Consider the following 18,913-nt stretch of genomic DNA (forward strand, 5'->3'; position numbering starts at 1 on the left):
GGAGAAGGTCACTACTTGATTTTGAGACTTCTTATAAAGCTGCAGTAATTCAGATAGTGTGGTACTGGCATGAAATAAACAGATCAATGGAGCAGAAAAGAAAGTCTAGAAATAGACCCTCAAATATGTAATCAGGTGATTTTTTTTTTACAAAGATGTAAAAGCAATTCAGTGAAGTAAGGATAGTCTTTTCAACAAATGGTGCTGGAAAATTGGATATCTGTATGCAAAAACCAAACTTTGATCCATACTTCACACCATATACAAAAATTAGCTCGAAATACTGAATACCTAAATGTAAAGCCTAAAACTATAAATTGTCTAGAAGAAAACACAAGGAGGGGCACTTGGGTGGCTCAGTCAGTTAAGCATCCGACTCTTGATTTTGGCTCAGGTCATGATCTCACAGGTTTGTGGGATTGAGCCCCACGTCAGGCTCCCTGCTGACAGCATGGAGCCTGCTTGGGATTCTCTCTCCCTGTCTCTCTGCCCCTCCCCTGCTCATGTGCATGCATGTATACTCTCTCTCTCAAAATAAACTTTAAAAAAAAAAGTAGAAGAAAACATAAGAGAAATTCTTTATGCCCTTGGGTTAGGCTAAGATTTCTTATTTTTTTTAATTAATTAATTAATTTATTTTAAGAGAGAGCCCGAGAATGGGAGAGGGGCAGAGAGAGAGGGAGAGAGAGAGAATCCCAACAGGGATTAATGTGGGGCTCAAACTCATGAACCTTGAGATCATGACCTGAGTGGAAATCAAGAGTCTGAGCCACTCAGGCACCCTAAGATTTCTTAATGTGATGCCAAAATCACTACCCATACAGAACAAATTGTTCCATACAGAACAGTTAAAAGCTTCTGCTTTTTGAATGACATTTTTAAGAGAATGGAAGAGGGGCACCTGTGTGGCTCAGTTGGTTAAGAGTCCAACTTCAGCTCAGGTCATGATCTCATGGTTCACGGGTTTGAGCCCCGCATTGGCTCCGTGCTGACAGCTCAGAGCCTGGAGCCTTCTTCCAATTCTGTGTCTCCCTCTTTCTCTGCCCCTCTCCCACTCATGCTCTCAAGCATAAATAAATAAACATTAAAAAATAAATAAAACGTTAAAAATAAATAAACGTTAAAAAAATAAATAATTCTTTCTCTCAAAAATAAATAAACGTTAAAAAAAAGAGAGAGAGAGGGGCGCCTGGGTGGCTCGTTTGGTTGAGTGTCTGACTTTGGCTCAGGTCATGATCTCACGGTCCGTGAGTTCGAGCCCCGCGGCGGGCTCTGTGCCGACAGCTCAGAGCCTGGAGCCTGTTTCAGATTCTGTGTCTCCCTCTCTCTCTGCCCCTCCCCTGTTCATGTCTGTCTCTCTCTGTCTCAAAAATAAATAAACGTTAAAAAAAAATTAAAAAAAAGAGAGAGAGACTGGAACAAGAAGTCATTGACTAGGAAAATATGTTTTCAAGTCTACATGTCTAATAAAGGACTTATATCCAAAATCTATAAAGAATTCTCAAAACCCAGTAGTAAGAAAACACAACCCAATAAAAGTGTGGAAAATATTTGACTAGATACTTCAAAAAAGGAGATATACAAGAGGCTAATAAATAAATGAAAAAATCTGCACACTTTTTTTTTTTAAGTTTATTTATTTATTTTGAGAGAGACAGAGACAATGCGAGTGGAGGAGGGGCAAAGAGCTAAGGAGACAGAGAATCACAAGCAGGTTCTGCACTGTGAGCACAAAGCCCAGTGTGGGGCTCAAACTCACAAAACCATGAGATCATGACCTGAGCCAAAACCAAGAATCAGATGCTTACCCGACTGAGCCACCCAGGAACCCCTAAATCTGCACACTTAAAAGTCATGTATGAAGATGTTTTAGAAGGCCGTCATTGTGATAGCATGGGCTCAAGGTACTTAGATGTTCATCACTGGGAGAATGGCTAAGTAAAATATGATGACTATTCATTATGGAATATAATGCAATGCTTAAAAGCAATGAACTACATATGTCTATACAGCAACACGAATGATTTTTTTTAACATAATAGGATAGAAATAAATAAAAACCAAAGAGGTCTAAGATTAGCTGTTCTCAGTAATTCACTTGCTTCACGGTAACAGGATTATACATCCCACTTATTGGATGAAACTTGCAGTGCTGATGTTCCCAACAGGAATACTTCTTCATCCCATTGTTAGGATTGGCTATGACTTGACAGATGCCAAGTCCAAGCTGAAGTTTTAAGAAGCATCACAATTTCTGCCAATTCTTTTGCCTTTTTCTTTTGCAAGAGAATAGCATGTCCGTCAAAAGGGTTCGTTCTTTCAGCCCAATCCTAGAGTGAGAATATGGAGGTGGAGAACTTCAATCTCCAACCCACAATTACTAACATGTAATGTGAGCAAGAAATAAATGTTGTCATAAGCCACTGAGATTTTTAAGATTGTTTGTTACGTCTGCTAACTGACTAATACAAGGTCTTTATTGTGTTACAATCTACAAAAATTAAAAACAAGGAACACATACACAAACAACACATAAGGATACTCATATGTGCAAGGGCATATTCCAATCACACTAGAGTGGAGCCTATAAAACAGGGGAAGGGAACAGGAGTGGGGAATGGGATAAAAGGGGTAAAGAAACAAACAAAAAAGAACCTTTACACAGTTTGATGATGGTATTGTGATGTATTAAGAACTGAGCGGTAGTATCAACCCAACTCTGTGCATCTGAGGCCCAAGAGACAATAAGAGGCTCTGGAGCTGGGAGTAACTGTTGGAGGAAGGTCCCAGGGGGGTTGGGAGAGAAGGGAATCTAGAATGCAAGTAGAGAAGATCAGCCTTGGGATCACCAGCTTATTCTGAGAGAGATGCTGGAAAGAAGGCTTTCTAAGGGATTCTGTTCTCAAGGTAACCTGTAGCAAAGGTGTTCTGCCAAGTGTGAGTGAGGAAGGGGGCTTCAAGAGAGAAATAAGAGAATAATAAATTCCTTTTTTCTCAAAGAATTTATATTCTAGTGAAAAGACAATATTGACATTCTCCAGGCCTGATATGTTCATTTCCCCATTTTTGTATATACAATCCTATCCATTTCTTAAGGCCAAGGTCAAAATCTACCTCTTTCAGAAAGACCTTCTGATCTCTAATACCCCTCCCCTAAATAAACCTAGAAATCACCCTTCCATATGCTGAATATCCATAGCACACATGTTAAGTTGCATTTGTTTTTCTTCCTCTCAGCAGACTGAAGGATCCTTAAGACCAGTATTATCTGGCAGGTAAACTGCTTTACACACAAAGGGTATTCAAAAACTGTCTGTAGAGTAAGTGTAAATAGTAGTTAAAATGTCAGACAGCAAATTATATAAGTGATAAATCAATGAGCCAAATAACCAATGTGACAGAATTTCAGAAGAGGCCAAAACATTTTGAGCAGATCAAGAAAGGCTACATGGAGGGGCACCTGGGTGGCTCAGTCGGTTAGGTGTCCAACTTCAGCTCAGGTCATGGTCTCACGGTTTGTGAGTTTGAGCCCCATGTCGCAGGCTCTGTGCTGACAGCTCAGAGCCCGGAGCCTGCTTCAGATTCTGTGCCTCCCTCTCTCTGACCCTCCCCTGCTTGTACTCTGTCTCTCTGTCTCTCTGTCTCTCTCTCTCTGTCTCTGTCTCTCTCAAAAACAAATAAGCATTTTAAAAAATCTTCAAAAAAAAAGATAAAGGAAATGCTACATGGAGCAGGGCCTTGAAAGATGAATAAGATTCTGCTAACTAGGTAAACACAGGAAGAGTATTCCAGGCTAAGGGAAAAGGGTAAGCAAGGGTGAAGAGTTAGGAAGATATTTAAGTTAGACTCCTAACTCACATAGCATACCAAAAATAAATTCCATATTATTAGAGATTTAAGTGAAAGAACATAAGAGTATTGGAAAAAAAATTAGGAGATTAGTTTCATAATTATAGGAGTAGACAATACCTTCCTGTGTAAGATAGTAACCTTGAAGTCACAACATAGTTTTATGACAAGTCACCATGAACAAAATTGAGAGAAAAAAAGAAAAGAGTAGGGGAGAAATTTGCAACATATATGACAAAGATTTGTATTCCATAACATGTAAAGAAACTTTTATAAATCAATATGAAAAGAAACTCAAGACTTCTGGTTTCTGGTCTGGCATGTAAGAAGCTTGGAAGCTGTCGCTTGGTCCTAACAAGTAAAAAGGTGAACACATGGAAAAATCCACAAATCTTAAATCCATCAGAAAAGTGAGGTCACAGGGCAGACTAGTGCCCATGAAATTGGAGAGGCAGGTGAATACAGATAATCAGATAATACAGATAATACAGATAATCAGACCTCCACAGGAAACAGTGCCAGGGAAACCTAAATAGGTAAGCTTAGACTGTAATTGACAAATTGCTAGAGGTTGTCAGTATGACAAGTCTGAGACTTAAAAACTCCAGGAGAATCCAGTGATAGGGGAACCCTCCTCCCCCACCCCCCACACTTTTGTGAGTTTTACCTTCAGGAGCTTGACCTGATTCTCAGAGTGAATATTAGAGAAAGATCCCCTCCAGTTTCCAGCAGGGAGAATGAGAAAGTAATCACTTTGAAATACACCAGAGCATTTTGTTCTTAAGGAAGCCTTCCCTAAGGAGAAACTATTTTACCAGAGCCTAAACTGCTGGTGTTTTCAGACCCTAACCAAACTGGGGAAAAGAAACTGAGGAAATGAAAAATTCTAGCCCGCTCTACTTTTCCATGTGGAAGAAGGGAAATACCCCACTCCAACCCACTCTATCCATTCTTTCCCACCTAAGCAGAGGAAGAAAACTATGAGAAACACTTGTAAAGTTCACAGTCTAGAGGAAAAGGCTCATTAAAAGACTGCAACCTGATCAGAGGACTCTAAATGTTTCTCCATATCCCACAACTCACCACAACCTTACTGAAGGCTTATTTACAGAAGTTCCTTTTACCTCATGTCCAGCTATTAAGAAAAAAATTACAACATAATAAAAGGGTAAGAAATACATTTTGAAGAGACAGAGATTCAAAGATTCATCCAAAACAGACTCAGGCATGGCAGAGATGTTGGCGGGGAATTTATAACAACTAGGATTAATATGCCATGGGCTGAGGGGCACCTGAGTTTGTGAAGCGTCCAACTCTTGACTCCGGCTCAGGTCATGATCTCACAGTTCTGAGATGGAGCTCCACATCTGGCTCCGTGCTAGGCATGGAGCCTGCTTAACATTCTCTTTCTCTCCCCTCTGGCCCTCTTCCACCCTCAAAAAATATCCTAAAGGCTCTAATGGATAAACAGTAGGCAATAATAGATGGGCAATGTAAGTACCTAGGTATGTAATCTTCCAACTGCATAAAATCAACCAACCATACAGAAAACATCTTGAGAGAAGTCAGAGGAAGAAACCACCTTACCGATTGAGGAGCAAAGATAAAAATTACATCTGACTTTTTTTTCAGAAACTATTCAAGCAAGAAGAGAACACAGTGAAATATTTAAAGTGTTGAAAGTAAAAAACCCACCAACATAAAATTCTCTACCCTGTGAAATTATCCTTCAAAAATGAAGGAGAAATGAAGGCTGTCTCACATAAACAAAAATTGAGAGAATTTGTTGCCAGTAGACTTGCCTTCTAAAAGAAGTTCTTAAGCCATCTGGGTGGCTCAGTTGGTTAAGCATCCAATTTTGGCTCAGGTCATGATCTCATGATTTGTGGATTCAAGCCCCACGTCGGGCTCTGTGCTGACAGCTCAGAGCCCACTTCAGATCCTCTGTCCACCCCTCTTTCTGGCCCTCCCTGCTCTCTCTCTATATATAAAAAATAAAATAAACTTTAAAAATTTTTAAAATAAATAAAAGAAGTTCTTCTAAAAGAAATTCTTCAGAAAAGGGAAATGATATGAGTCAGAAACTCAGATCTACATAAAGAAGAGTATCAGAAAAGAAAATAGGTGAGAGTCAAAAATTTTTATTTTTCTTATACTTAATTGATCTAACAAAAGTTTGTTCAAAATAATAGCATTAATGTATTTCAGTATGTCTGCTTAAGTACATACATATGCTTATGTACGCTTAAATATAAGTGAAATGAATGACACAATGATGCAAAGGACAGGAGGGAAGAATGAGGATGATTGTGTTATTAAAAGATACTCATATTACCTGTGCAGCCAAATTGTGTTATTTGCAAGTGGACCTGGATTAGTTGTAAGTGTATATTGCAAACTCTAGAGCAACCATAAAAAAAGTATAATTGATATGCTAAGAAAGGACAGAGAATGGAATCATATAAAATGTTCAATTAAAACCACAAAAGGCAAGGGGTGCCTGGGTGGCTCAGTCAGTTAAGCGTCCAACTCTTGATTTCAGCTCAGGTCGTGATCTCATGGTTCGTGAGTTTGAGCCCCACATCGGGCTCCACACTGACAGCATGAGCCTCTCTGGGATTCTCTCTCTCCCTCTCTCTCTGCCCCTCCTCCACTCTCTCTGTATCTCAAAATAAATAAACTTAAAAAATATTTTTAAATAAATAAATAAAAATAAAACCACAAAAGGCATAAAAAGAGCAGAAGACAAAAATAAGAACAAAGAACAAGGCAACGAATAGAATACAGAAACAAATATCCAATTATATCAATAGTCACTTTAAATGTCAGTGGTCTAAATATACCAATTAAAAGACAAAGATTGCCAAAGTGGATAAAAAAAGAAGACCATCTGTATGTTGTCTACATGAAATCCATTTTAATTATAAAGACATAGATTAAAAGTAAATGGATAAAGGGGGTACCTGGGTGGCTCAGTTGGTTAAGCATCCGCCCTTGGCCCAGGTCATGATCTCACGGTTCATGGGTTCTCGCATCAGGCTATGTGCTGACAGCTTGGAGCCTGAAGCCTGCTTCGGATTCTGTCTCTCTCTCTCTCTCTCTCTCTCTGTGCCCCTCACCTGCTCATGCTCTGTCTCTCTCTATCCTAAAAACAAATAAACATTAAAAAAAAAAAAAGTAAATGGATAAAGAAAGCTATATCATGCTGACACTAATTTTAAAAACCAGAAGTTGCTACATTGATTTCAAACAGAGCAGACATCAAAGTAAGAAAAATTACCAGGGATAAAGAGAGGTATTACATAATAATAAAGGGGCCAACTTTCCAAGAAGACTTAGAAATCCTTAATATGTGTGTGCCTAACAACACAGCATCAAACACAGCATCAAACTACATCAGAAAAAATTGATAGAACTGCAAAGAGAAAAAGATCTCAAATCACAGTTGGACATTTCAACACCAGACTATCAGAAATAGACAGATACAGAAAGCAGAAAATCAGTACGGACATAGTTTAATTCAACAGCAATATCAATCAATTGGTTATAATTGACATCTATTGACCACTTCATCCAACAACAGCAGAATATACATTCTTCTCAAGTTCACATGGAACATTCACCAAGACAGACTACATTCTTGGGCCATAAAACACACATCAAAAAAAATTTTTAGGGGCACCTGGGTGGCTCAGTCGGTTAAGAATCCAACTCTTGATCTTGGCTCAGGTCATGATCTTACGGTTCGTGAAATCGAACTGCACATGGGCTCTACACAGACAGTGTAGAGCCTACTTGGGATTCTCTCTCTCCTCTCTCTCTCTGCCCCTCACCAATCCCTCTCTTTCTCTCAAAATAAATAAATAAACTTTAAAAAAATTATTAATTTTTGAGAGAGAGAGAGAGAGACAGAGCGTGGGCAAAGAAGGGGCAGAGAGAGAGTGAGACACAGAATCTGAAGCAGGCTCCAGGCTCTGCACTGTCAGCACAGAGCCCAACACGGGGCTTGAACTCATGACTGCAAGATTGTGACATGAGCTAGATCGGACACTTAACCAACTGAGCCACTCAGGTGCCCAAAATAAATTTTTTAAATATAAATCATGCCCGAAGCAGTTTTTTTTCTAGATATGTCTCATGAGGCAAGGGAAACAAAATCAAAAATAAACTATTTGGACTACATCAAAATAAAAAGCTGCATAGTAAAGGAAACAATCAACAAAACTAAAAGGCAATCTACTTAATGGGAGAAGATATTTGTAAATGATATATCCAATAAAGGGTTAGTATCCAAAATACATAAAGAACTTATAAAACTCAGTTCCTAAAAAATGAATGATCCAATTAAAAATGGACAGAAGATATAAATAGACATTTCTCCAAATAAGACATCCAGATGGCCGATAGACATATAAAAAGATGTTCATCATCACTTATCATCAGGGAAATGTAAGTTGAAGCCAAAATATCATCTCACACCTGTTAGAATGGCTCTTATCAAAAATACAAGAGATAGCAAGTGTTGGCAAGGACTCAGAGAAATAGGAACCCTCGTGCACTGTTGGTGGGAATGCAAACAGGTGCAACCACTGTAGAAAACAGTGGCGGTTCCTCAAAAAGTTAAAAATAGGACTACTCTATGACCCAGCAATCACACTACAGGGTATTTACCCAAAGAATACAAAAACACTAATTCAAAGAGATACCTGCACCCCTATGTTTATAAGCAATTTTATTTACAATGGCCAAGATACGGAAGCAGCCCAAGTGTCCAGTGATTGATGAATGGATAAAGAAGATGTGGTATATATACAATGGAATATTATTCAGCCATAAAAAGGAATGAAATCTTGCCATTTGCAATGATGTGGAAAGAACTAGAGAGTATAAGGCTAGCCAAATCTGTCAGTCAGAGAAAGACAAATACCATATGATTTCAATCATATGTAGAATTTAGGAAACAAAACAAATTAACATAGGGAAAGAAAGAAAGAAAGAAAGAAAGAAAGAAAGAAAGAAAGAAAGAAAGAAAGAAAGAAAGAAAGAAAGAAAAAAGAGGCAAACCAAGAAACAGACTCTTAACTATACAGAACAAACTATGGTTACTGGTGGGGACGTGGGGGGGGGGATGTGTTAAATAGATAATGGATATTAAGGAGGGCACTAGTGATGAGCACTGGGTGTTGTATATAAGTGATGAATCACTAAACGCTACACCTGAAACTAATATTATACTGTATATTAACAGACTGGAATTTAAATAAAAACTTGAAAAAAAATTTAAAAATAAACCTAAGTGTAGATGCAAAACAAAAATGAAAACAAAAACAAACAACAGAAAAAGCACAACCCTATGCCCACAAATCAGATAGCCTGGATGAAATGGACCAACTCCTTAAAAGATACAATCTGCCAAAATTTACATTCAAAAAATAGATGTTCTGAATGGCCTATATCTATTAAAGAAATTTAGTCAATGATTAATAACCATTCAACATAGTAAATACCAGGCTCTGATGGGTTGACTGGTGAATTATACCAAACACTTCAGGACAAAATTATTATCAGCTCTCTATAATCTCTTCCAGAAGAAAGAAACAGAGGGAATACTTCCTAAATCATTCTATGAGGCCAGTATTACCCTAATACCAAAACCAGAGAAAGACAGTACAAGAAAACTACAGACCATTATCTATCACGAACATGGATGCAAAAAACCGTAATGAAACTTTATCAAATCAACAATGTAGAAAAAGAATTACACACCATGACCAAGTGGGATTTATCCCAAGTATGTAAGGTTGGTTTAACATTGATAAATCAATGAGTATAATATATCACATCAACAAGCTAAAGAAGAAAGATCACATGATCATATTGATAGATGCAGAAAAAAACACTTGTCAAAATCTAATACCCATTCATGATAAACAAGACTCTCAGAAAATGAAGACTTCACCAAGACATATTACATAAAATGGTCAAAAACCAAAGACAATGAAAAACTTTTAAAAGAAGCAAGAAAAAAAACAACTTGACTCATACAAGTGTACCCCAATAAGGCTATCAGTGGATTTCTCAGCAGAAATCTTGCAGACTAAAAAAGAGTGGGATGATATGTTCAAAGTACTAAAAGAAAAAAAAAAACTGCCAACCAAGAGTACTCTACCCAGCAAAGCTGTCCTTCAGAAATGAAGGAGATAAGACTTTCCTAGACAAACAAAATCCGGGGGAATTTATCACCTCTAGACTTGCCTTATAAGAAATGATAATAGAAGCTTTTAAGCTGAAATGAAAGAATGCTAATTAGTAACATGAAAAACATTGAAGTGTAAAACTCCCTGGCAGGGGCACCTGGGTGGCTCAGTCAGTTAAGTGTCTGACTCTTGATTTGCGCTCACATCATGATCTCATGGGTTCATGAGTTTGAGCCCTGCTTTGAACACAGAGCCTGCTTAAGATTCTCTGTCTCCCTCTATCTCTGCCCCTACCCCACATATGTGTGTGTGCTCTCTCTCTCTCTCTCTCTCTCTCTCTCTCTCTCTCTCTCTCTCTCTCAAAATAAATAAATAAACATTAAAAAAACCTCACTGGTAAAAGGTAAAAAAAAACCTCACAGAGTCAAGTTCACAATACTCTATTGTAATGGTGGTATGTAAAGCAATTAACTCTAGTATAAAGGTTAAAAGGCATATTATTAATAACTGTAGCTAAAATAATTTTTTAATGGATACATGTAAATTGTGACATCAAAAACATAAAATGAGGGGCACCTGGGTGGCTCAGTCAGTTGGGCGTCTGACTTTGGCTCAGGTCATGATCTCTTAGTTCATGAGTTTGAGCCCCATGTCTGTGCTGACAGCTCAGAGCCTGGAGCCTGCTTCAGATTCTTTGTCTCCCTCTCTTATGCCCCTCCCCAACTCGCATTCTCTATCTCTCTATGTCTCTCTCTCTCTCTCTCTGTCTCAAAAATAAATAAATATTAGAAGAAAAAAGCATAAAATAAGGGGGCTATGAAAGGGTAGAATTTTTCTCTGTGATCAAAGTTATCAGTTTAAAATAGACTGTCAAAACTATAAGATGTTTCATGTAATCCTAGTAATAATGAAGCAAAACCTACAGCAGATACATAGAAGATCAAGATACAGAAAACAAAGCATACCAGTATAACTATAATATCACAGAGGAAGACATCAAGAGAGGATAAAATAAAGGAATGACAAATAGCCAGAAAACAATGAACAAGAAGTCAATAATAAGCCCTTACCTATCAATAATTACTTCAAGTGTAGGTGCGCCTGGGTGGCTCAGCTGGTTAAGCATCTGACTTCGGCTCAGGTCATGATCTCATAGTCTATGAGTTCGAGCCCCACATCAGGCTCTGTGCTGGCAGCTCAGAGCCTGGAGCCTGCTTCAGATTCTGTCTCCCTCTCTCTCTGGCCCTCCCCTGCTCACTCTGTGTCTGTATGTCTGTCTCTCTCAAAAATAAATATACATTAAAAAAATTAAAAAAAAAATTACGTTAAATGTAAATGGACAAATACTCAAATCAAAAGACAGAGTGGCTGAATGGATTTTTAAAAAACAAAAAAGACCCAACTATATGCTGCCTTCAAAAGATTTCAGCTTTAAATCTTTATATTGGCAGCAAGTAAAGGGATAGAATAAGATATTTTTGCAACTGGAAACCAAGAGAGAGTAAAGGTGGTTATACTTTTATCAGACAAGATAGACATTAAGTAAAAACCTAACAAGGCACAAAAAAGGTCATTATATAATGATAAAGGGATCGACTCATCAAGAGGCTATAACAACTATAAATATATATGCACCCAACATCAAAGTGCATAAATATATTAAACAAATATCAACAGATCTGAAAGCAGAAATAGACAGCAATGCAAGAATGGAAGGTGACTTCAATGCTCCACTTATGTTAGTGGATATATCATCCAGACAAAAATTTGATAAGGAAATATAAGACTTGAAGTACGGTTTAGACCAAATGGATCTAACAGACATATATATAACATTCCATCCAACAGCAGCAGAATGCTCATTCCTCTCAAGTGCACATAGAACATTCTCCAAGATAAATCATGTGTCAGGTCACAAAACAAGTCTTAACAAACTTAAAGTTGAAATCTTAACAAGGAACTTTGATCACAGTGGTATAGCACAAGAAGAAAACTGAAAAAGTCACAGATATGTCGAAATTAAATAACATGCTCCTGATCAGTCAATGGATCAAAGAAGAAATCAACAGGGAAATCAAAAAATATTAAGAGACAAAAGAACATTGAAACACAATATACCAATATGGGATGCAGCAAAAGCAGTTCTGAGAGGAAAGTTTGTCACAATAAATGCCTACATTAAGAAAAAAAGAAAGACCTGAAATAAACAACCTGACTTGACACCTGAAGAAACCAGAGGAAGAAGAGGGAGAAGAAGGAGGATGAGGACGAGGAGGAGGGGGAGGGAGGGGAGGAGGAGAAGAAGAGGAAAAGAACTAAGCCTCAGGTTAGCAGAAATAAATGAAATAGAGATTACAAACACAATAGAAAAGGTCAGCAAAACTAAAAGTTTTTCTTTAAGATAAACAAAATTGACAAATCTTTAGCCAGACTAATGGAAAAAGGAGAAAAGATTCAAACAAATAAAACTAGAAACAAAAGAGGAGACATTACAGGGAAACACAAAGGATCAGAAGGGACAACTGTGAACAATTATATACCAAGAAATTGGATAACCTATAAATAATGGATAAATGCTTAGAAACATACAATCTACCAAGACTGAATCATGAAGAAACAGGAAATATGAATAGATCTATAACTAATAAGGAAGTTGACTCAGGAATCAAAAATCTCCCAACAAAGAAAAGTCCAGGACCAGATGGCTTTACTGGTGAAGTGAACGAAACATTTAAAGAACTAAGGCCTTCTCAACTCTTCCAAAAAACTGATGAGGAAGAAACACTTCCAAATTCATTTTACAAGGTTATGATTACCCTGATACTAAAGCCAGACAAGGACACTGCATGGAAATTACAGGCCAATATTCCTGATGAACATAAATGCAAAAATCATCAACAAAATATCAGCAATCTGCATTCAAACAGCACAATAAAAGGATCATATCTCATGGTCAAGTGGGATGTATCCCTTTGTGGCAAGAATGGTTCAACAGGTGTGAATCAGTGTAATCTCATGATTACACTGGGATTAAGGGGAGGGAAATCACAGAGGAGTAGTGTCATTCTCATCCCATTATATCCAGGGTACATATTATCAACAGGACTTTTCGCTGTTGATGTTGACTGTGATCACCCAACTGAGGTTTGTCAGCTTTCTGCACTGTGAAGTTACTCCCCACCACCCCTGCCCTTTTCTGTTCTGTACTCTTGGAGGGAGGTCACAACCTGGAGCCCCCACTGGAGGAATAGCTACATAGATTATTTGGAATTCTTCTGCATGCGGTATTTGTCTCTCCTCCCCTTGTATTTATTTATTCATTTATTTATATCAGTAGGGATCCGTGCATGTTTATTTATACTTTAGGTTATAATCCAAAACGATTTTGTTGCTCCAATTGTCCAGCTTTGGCCACTGGGAGCACTCTCTGATGGCTCCTGTGTTCCTTGTCATTTTTCACACGGATGGCTATAACCTCCATAAATAAAAGGTCTGTGGGGTCCTTAATAAGTTTTTAACGTAAAAGGGATCTGAGAACGAAGTTTGAGAACTGGAGCTCTAAAGGACCCTCCACTTGACCCCAACACCGCGTGTGGGCGTGGCTCTGCAGGAAGGGTAGGAGCAGAGGCCACACTCGCGCACCCACGGGGACACCGACTTCCCTGTGCCACGCACTCCGTCCAAAGGTTTTCTCCCAGTTTGCAAACGCACGAGCGCCCACTCTGACAAAGCTCATCCTGCCATGCCTTTCTAGAAAAGGCCACTGCGGGGCGCGCGGCCCACAGTGAGTCACGCACCAGCAAGTCGGGAAGGGATAGGCATGTTGGCAGACTCAGCGCTTTCCTCCGCAGAGCCGGGGCCCTGGCCCGGCCGGCCCATCGGTCTCACTCCCCTCCAGGCTCAGCCGGTTTGCCCTCCCGGGCCACCTAAGGCGTGCAGGTGTGACGGCCGCGGACAAGAGCGCTCCTGCGGCAGTGGCGGGGTGCGTGAGGAGAAGCCGCCGGGTTCCTCGTCCTCGCAAGGGCTCCCCAGTGCCCTCCACCTGCCGGTCCCTGCTGAAAGCGGCCGGACAGCTCCCGGGCCGCAGCCCCGCTTCTGCCCTTTCCTCTGGGGCCCGGCTGGCTGGGCCGGCCGACCCTTTCTTCAGCGAGCGCCAGGCAGACAGAGATAACCGGCTGCAGCTGGAGACCCGGCTAATTGATACAATAAGTTCTGTAATTGCCTCGAAAATAAGGTAATGATTTGGCAGAGGGAATGCTTTGATCTTATCAGCCAAGAAAGACCTCTCCAAATGAAACTTCAGAGGGACTGGAGGCCTCCAACTCGGAGTGTGAAACCCAGGGACCGTCTACTCCCCACCCCCAACCCGCCCTTGCCCCTATGTCCCCTGTGCCCTGCCTTACACTCCAGGCTTTCCAGGCTTTTCAAGAAGGAATGGAAGAAGCAGACTTTTCCTAGACTAAAATACAACATTCGCACATATGCCAGGGGTTACGTATGGAGAAGGAAGGGGTGGCTTCCAGCCCTAGGGACGCTGTAAAAAGGATTGGGTGGGTGGGGCAGACTGGGATTATGAGAACCCTGATTTGGCTCAAGCCTGATGAGGTTTCTTATAGAGTGAGGGCTGCTGATTTTGAGGTTTTCAGGCAGGAGGGGGTACCCAGAGGGAGAAGAACCTTAGTCTTGCTTTCTCCAAGAATCTGCACACACACACACACACACACACACACACACACACACACACACACACAACCCTTGCTCTGCACTGTGGGTGTCCCTGTCTGGCAGGGGCCCCAGCACAAAGAGGATTAGAGAGATGAGCTAATCTGGTTTGTGTGCCAGACATGGCCCCAGAAAGGGCCCTTGTCTACCCTGATGTTTGAGGGGGTGAAGGAGTGAGGAGTCCTCCTCCTTTTGGGGCCTGCTGGCTGACAGTATCAAAGACTCCTTCCCACTGGGGGTCCAAAGGATGCTGGAGTCCTAACTTCAGGGTCAAATCTAGGGAGCAAAGAAGCAGAGGCCTTGGAGAACAGGGTGGGCTGTCCTACAAGAAACAAGAGAGAAAGAGAGAAACAGAAATTGGCCCCCATGGAGGGAACTAGATGTCCACCCCACTTGTCTTGCCAGTGAGGAAACTGAGGCCAGGAGTGCAAAAGTGACCTTCGGAATCATGGAAATCAAGAAAGCTCAGGAAAAGCATCTCAGGGCTCCTTGTGCAAGCAGCAGGCTCGGAATCATGCATGGCCGGGTTGAGGGAAAACGGTTTTTCTGATTTCTTTCAGTCCACTGTGCTTTGCACCGTGTTGCAGGGCCTATGGAGGAAGGTGTGAGAAAGAGACGAACAGAGACAAAGAGAAACAAAGATACACACAGAAAAATACAGAGGGGAACACAGACACACAGAGGGAGTCAGAAAAGACATGGAGAGTGAAAGACAAGAGAGAGACATAAAGAGAGAGATTCATAAAGAGAAAGATGGAGAGAAGTTCAGACAGAGGGCAAAAGGCCAGCAGACACAGACACACAGAGAAGACAAACGAAGACAGAGAGACAAACATAGAAGGACAGGAATGGACACAGCATGATAGAAATAGGAGCCAGACGGAGACAGACCTAGAGAGACACAGAGAGGACATGGGGAGAGCAAGAAGCAGAGCAAAGTGAGGAAGGCAGAGTGGGAGGGAGGAAGATAGTGGGCTCTGCAGATTTGTGTCTGCTGGAAGCAAACCTCGCTTCCAGATCATTCTAGGACCCAGAACAGGTGGTGGGGAGAGAAAGAGAGCTCAGTGTTATTTGATACAGGCAGATTGGGAGAGGGTGGCTGGGGGCAAAGTGGGAACCACTCTCCCTTGGGGTTAGGCTGGTCAGTGACCACCCAGAATCCCAGCAGCACACCCACTGGCCTCACACAGAACCTGGGCCACCCGCCCAGGATGGCTGTGAGCCCGCCTACCGCCTGGCTCCAGTCTGATTACAGCCAAAACGCTAAAAGGCTCCAGACCCCCTTGCCCCGCCCCCATGGTCCCGCCTCCCCAAGCCTCTGCCCTTCCTTCCCCTTCTCCCCTAGCTCACTGTTTCTCCCAGGCCCCTTGGGGGAGGAATCTACTCTCCTGTTTGGCCACTGGTTGGGAGGAAGAGGGTCCCTGTCTCTGGCCTGCCCCACCGAGCCCCCTTCACTGATTTGGGCTGGATGCTCCTTCCCTCCAAAGCCCTCTTGGCCTGGCCTCTTTGAGACACGTTCCATGCCTCGCCTGGGAGCTCATAAATACCAAGGAGAGGCCAGTCAGGCGGTGTGCAAAGTGTAGATTCCCCCACTGCACCCCCCTTAAAAGCCCCTGTGTTCTTCCCAAGCTCCCTCCTCTTCCCTAGACACCTGCATGGAGTGGCTGGGGAGGGAGAGACGAGGTGGGGGCACAGAGGCCTGTGTGAACCTGGCCCCATTTCAAATAAGACTTGCCTCGGTCTGCAAAGAAAGCTCAGGAAAAGCGTCTCAGGGCTCCTTGTGCAAGCAGCAGGCTCAGGAATTCCTTGACTCCCATCCAAACCTCCCCCCAGCCCCTTCTCGGCCTTTCTCTCTGCTCATTACCATCCACACCACCTCCCACCCACCAGGAAAGAGAGAAGGTCATCACCAAAGGGGTCCAGGGAAGGGGGAGCCTCCTCCTCGGGGGTCAACCAGGGTAGAGTAAGAGCTGTTTACCCACACCACCCGAACTCCCCTTAGCTCATCTCCACTCCCATCCAAGGGCCAGTAAAAACTCAAAATCATTCAGCCTCACGCAGCTGAGAAGAGAGTGAAGGAAGTCCCCATGGGGGAGCAGAGCGTGAGGTTAGATATCAAGGGTGAGGGGGGAGACCCTTCTCCTTTGGGCAGCCACTTTTGAGAAGGCAGGGGGCTACGGTGCCACCTGGAGGAAGAAGGGTGACTGGCTCTGCTGGTTGCCCCAGGGAATCCAGGATTCTCGGGGAGCCGGGATTCTTCCCCAAGGCCTCTGTTGACACTGCCCACTAAATCTGCGGCATGCAGCCTCGAACAGCAAAGCCTAGTGAACCACTTCTCAGGTGGCTTTATTGTACTTGCAAGAAAACACCTTGGAATAAGACCCTTTGTGTCCTTCTGTGTCATTTAGGATGCTCTGGCCAGTGCTGGGCATACAGCAGGTGTTCAATAAGTGCCAACCTGACTCTATGCAGTGCCCTCCAGACGAGAACTTGACTCCCAAATTAGTGACTCCTCCCCTGTCTCCCATTAGGGTGGAGTGAGGGTAGGGGTGGGAGGGAGGAGCAGGTCAGGCACTAGCCTGAGCCTCTGGCCTTGACCCTCGGCCTGGAAGCCCCACAACAGGCCCTCGCGTGAGGAGCTGAGCTCTCCAGTAGCGTCTAGGACCTTGAGACTGAAAGTTTATTTTGAGATATGAAGTCCAAAGTGGCAGATCCCAGAAAACCTCTTCTCTGGCTCCGTATTTGTTCTCTAGTTAAGTGGTTGAGTGCAGCTCTTGCAGGCAGCTGGCTCCTGCAGCCTGGGGTTCCTCCTGGGGAGCCAGGGGGCTCGGAGGGGAGGGGAGGAAGACGAGGAAGGAGCAGAGCCTCATCTTGGGTTGTCCACTCTACAGCAAAGGTAGCCTGTAAGCACTGGGGAGAAGTCTTGTCCCCTCATCCACTGCCCTCCCTCTTCGAGCTGCTGATATTTCTGGGGGCCTCCTTAGCTCAGCAACATGCTTTAATAGTTGAGCATCTATGTTGTGCCAAGACACGGTCCCACTTGACTGTGAAGACAGCTGAAGCCAAAGAAGGGGCCTCAGAAGTGAGTCTGGGGCCCAAGTGGGTGAGTCCGCACGGTTAGGGCTGATGTGATCATCTCCAGCCCACCCCACAACCTCGGGCCCATATGTAGAAACAAACACAGGGCCAGAGTCACACCCAGGCCTAAGCACACAGGGGAGTCTGGGAGAGGCTGCCCCAGCTTGCAGACCTTATAGACTGCTGCCCAGCATCAGGGTGGGGCTGGGCTGGGAGGAGGTGAAAGAGTGGTCCAAGGAGAGGGGCCTGGCCAGGAAGGAGCCTGGGCTCACTCCTTTCTCACCTGTCCCTCTCAGGGAAGCTCGGCAGAGAGTCTGCTTTTTGAGAGTCTTTTTGATGAAACACAAGGGCTGCTGGATACTTTCAGACTCAGGGAAAGGAGAGAAGGGGAGGGAAGGGTCAGCTGGTTGGTAGGGAGGGATGTGGCTGCATGCTGGCCCTGCTTGGTCTCGGCAGTCAACCCTCTCCCACTCCTATGCAACTCCAGTCCAGCCCCCAATTTCAACCCCTATGCCCCACCCCACAGGACTTGGGCCACCCTGGCTACCTAGCTGAACTCCTCTCCTTCCCCCAGCTCCTTGCTGCCCCCATGCCACCCTTTGCACACCAGCGCATACCCACCATAGTGTCTCTGTGTTGGCTGTACCCTCTGCTGCGAATGCTCTCCACCAAAAATCTGCCCGGCTTGTTCCCTGGCCTCCTCAAGTCTTTGCTTGAATGTTGCCTTAGTGAGCCTACCTTCATCATCCTAGTTACAACTCTGTCCTTCCCACTGCTCTTACTCCTTTCTAACATACTATATGTTTTACTTATGATGTATCCTGTGTATTGTCCGTGTTATCCCCGTAGAAGGTAAACTCCATGAGGGCAGAAAGTGTTTTGTTTTGCCTTGTTCACTAGCAGACTGTTCTAGCACAGTCTGGCACTGGTAAGGAGTAGATAAATATTTGTTGAATTAATGAAGGCACTTTGGCCCCTGCCACAGAAAGTAAGGTAGAGAGGTAGGGAGAGGGGATAAAGGTCCTTCTGAGCCCTTCCCCCCCCCCCCATATCTGCCCCTGGGATGT

At 42.9% G+C, this 18,913-nt stretch overlaps 1 protein-coding gene across 1 annotated transcript in view; it reads right to left on the bottom strand.

Annotated features, from left to right (window-relative positions):
* ST7L (suppression of tumorigenicity 7 like) overlaps positions 1-18,913 on the bottom strand; it is a 137,620-nt gene that overhangs the window by 25,192 nt on the left and 93,515 nt on the right. The gene's annotated exons all lie outside the window — the stretch shown is intronic.

This window comes from Felis catus, chromosome C1 (genome assembly GCF_018350175.1).
Source record: "Felis catus isolate Fca126 chromosome C1, F.catus_Fca126_mat1.0, whole genome shotgun sequence".
Lineage (NCBI taxonomy): Eukaryota > Metazoa > Chordata > Mammalia > Carnivora > Felidae > Felis > Felis catus.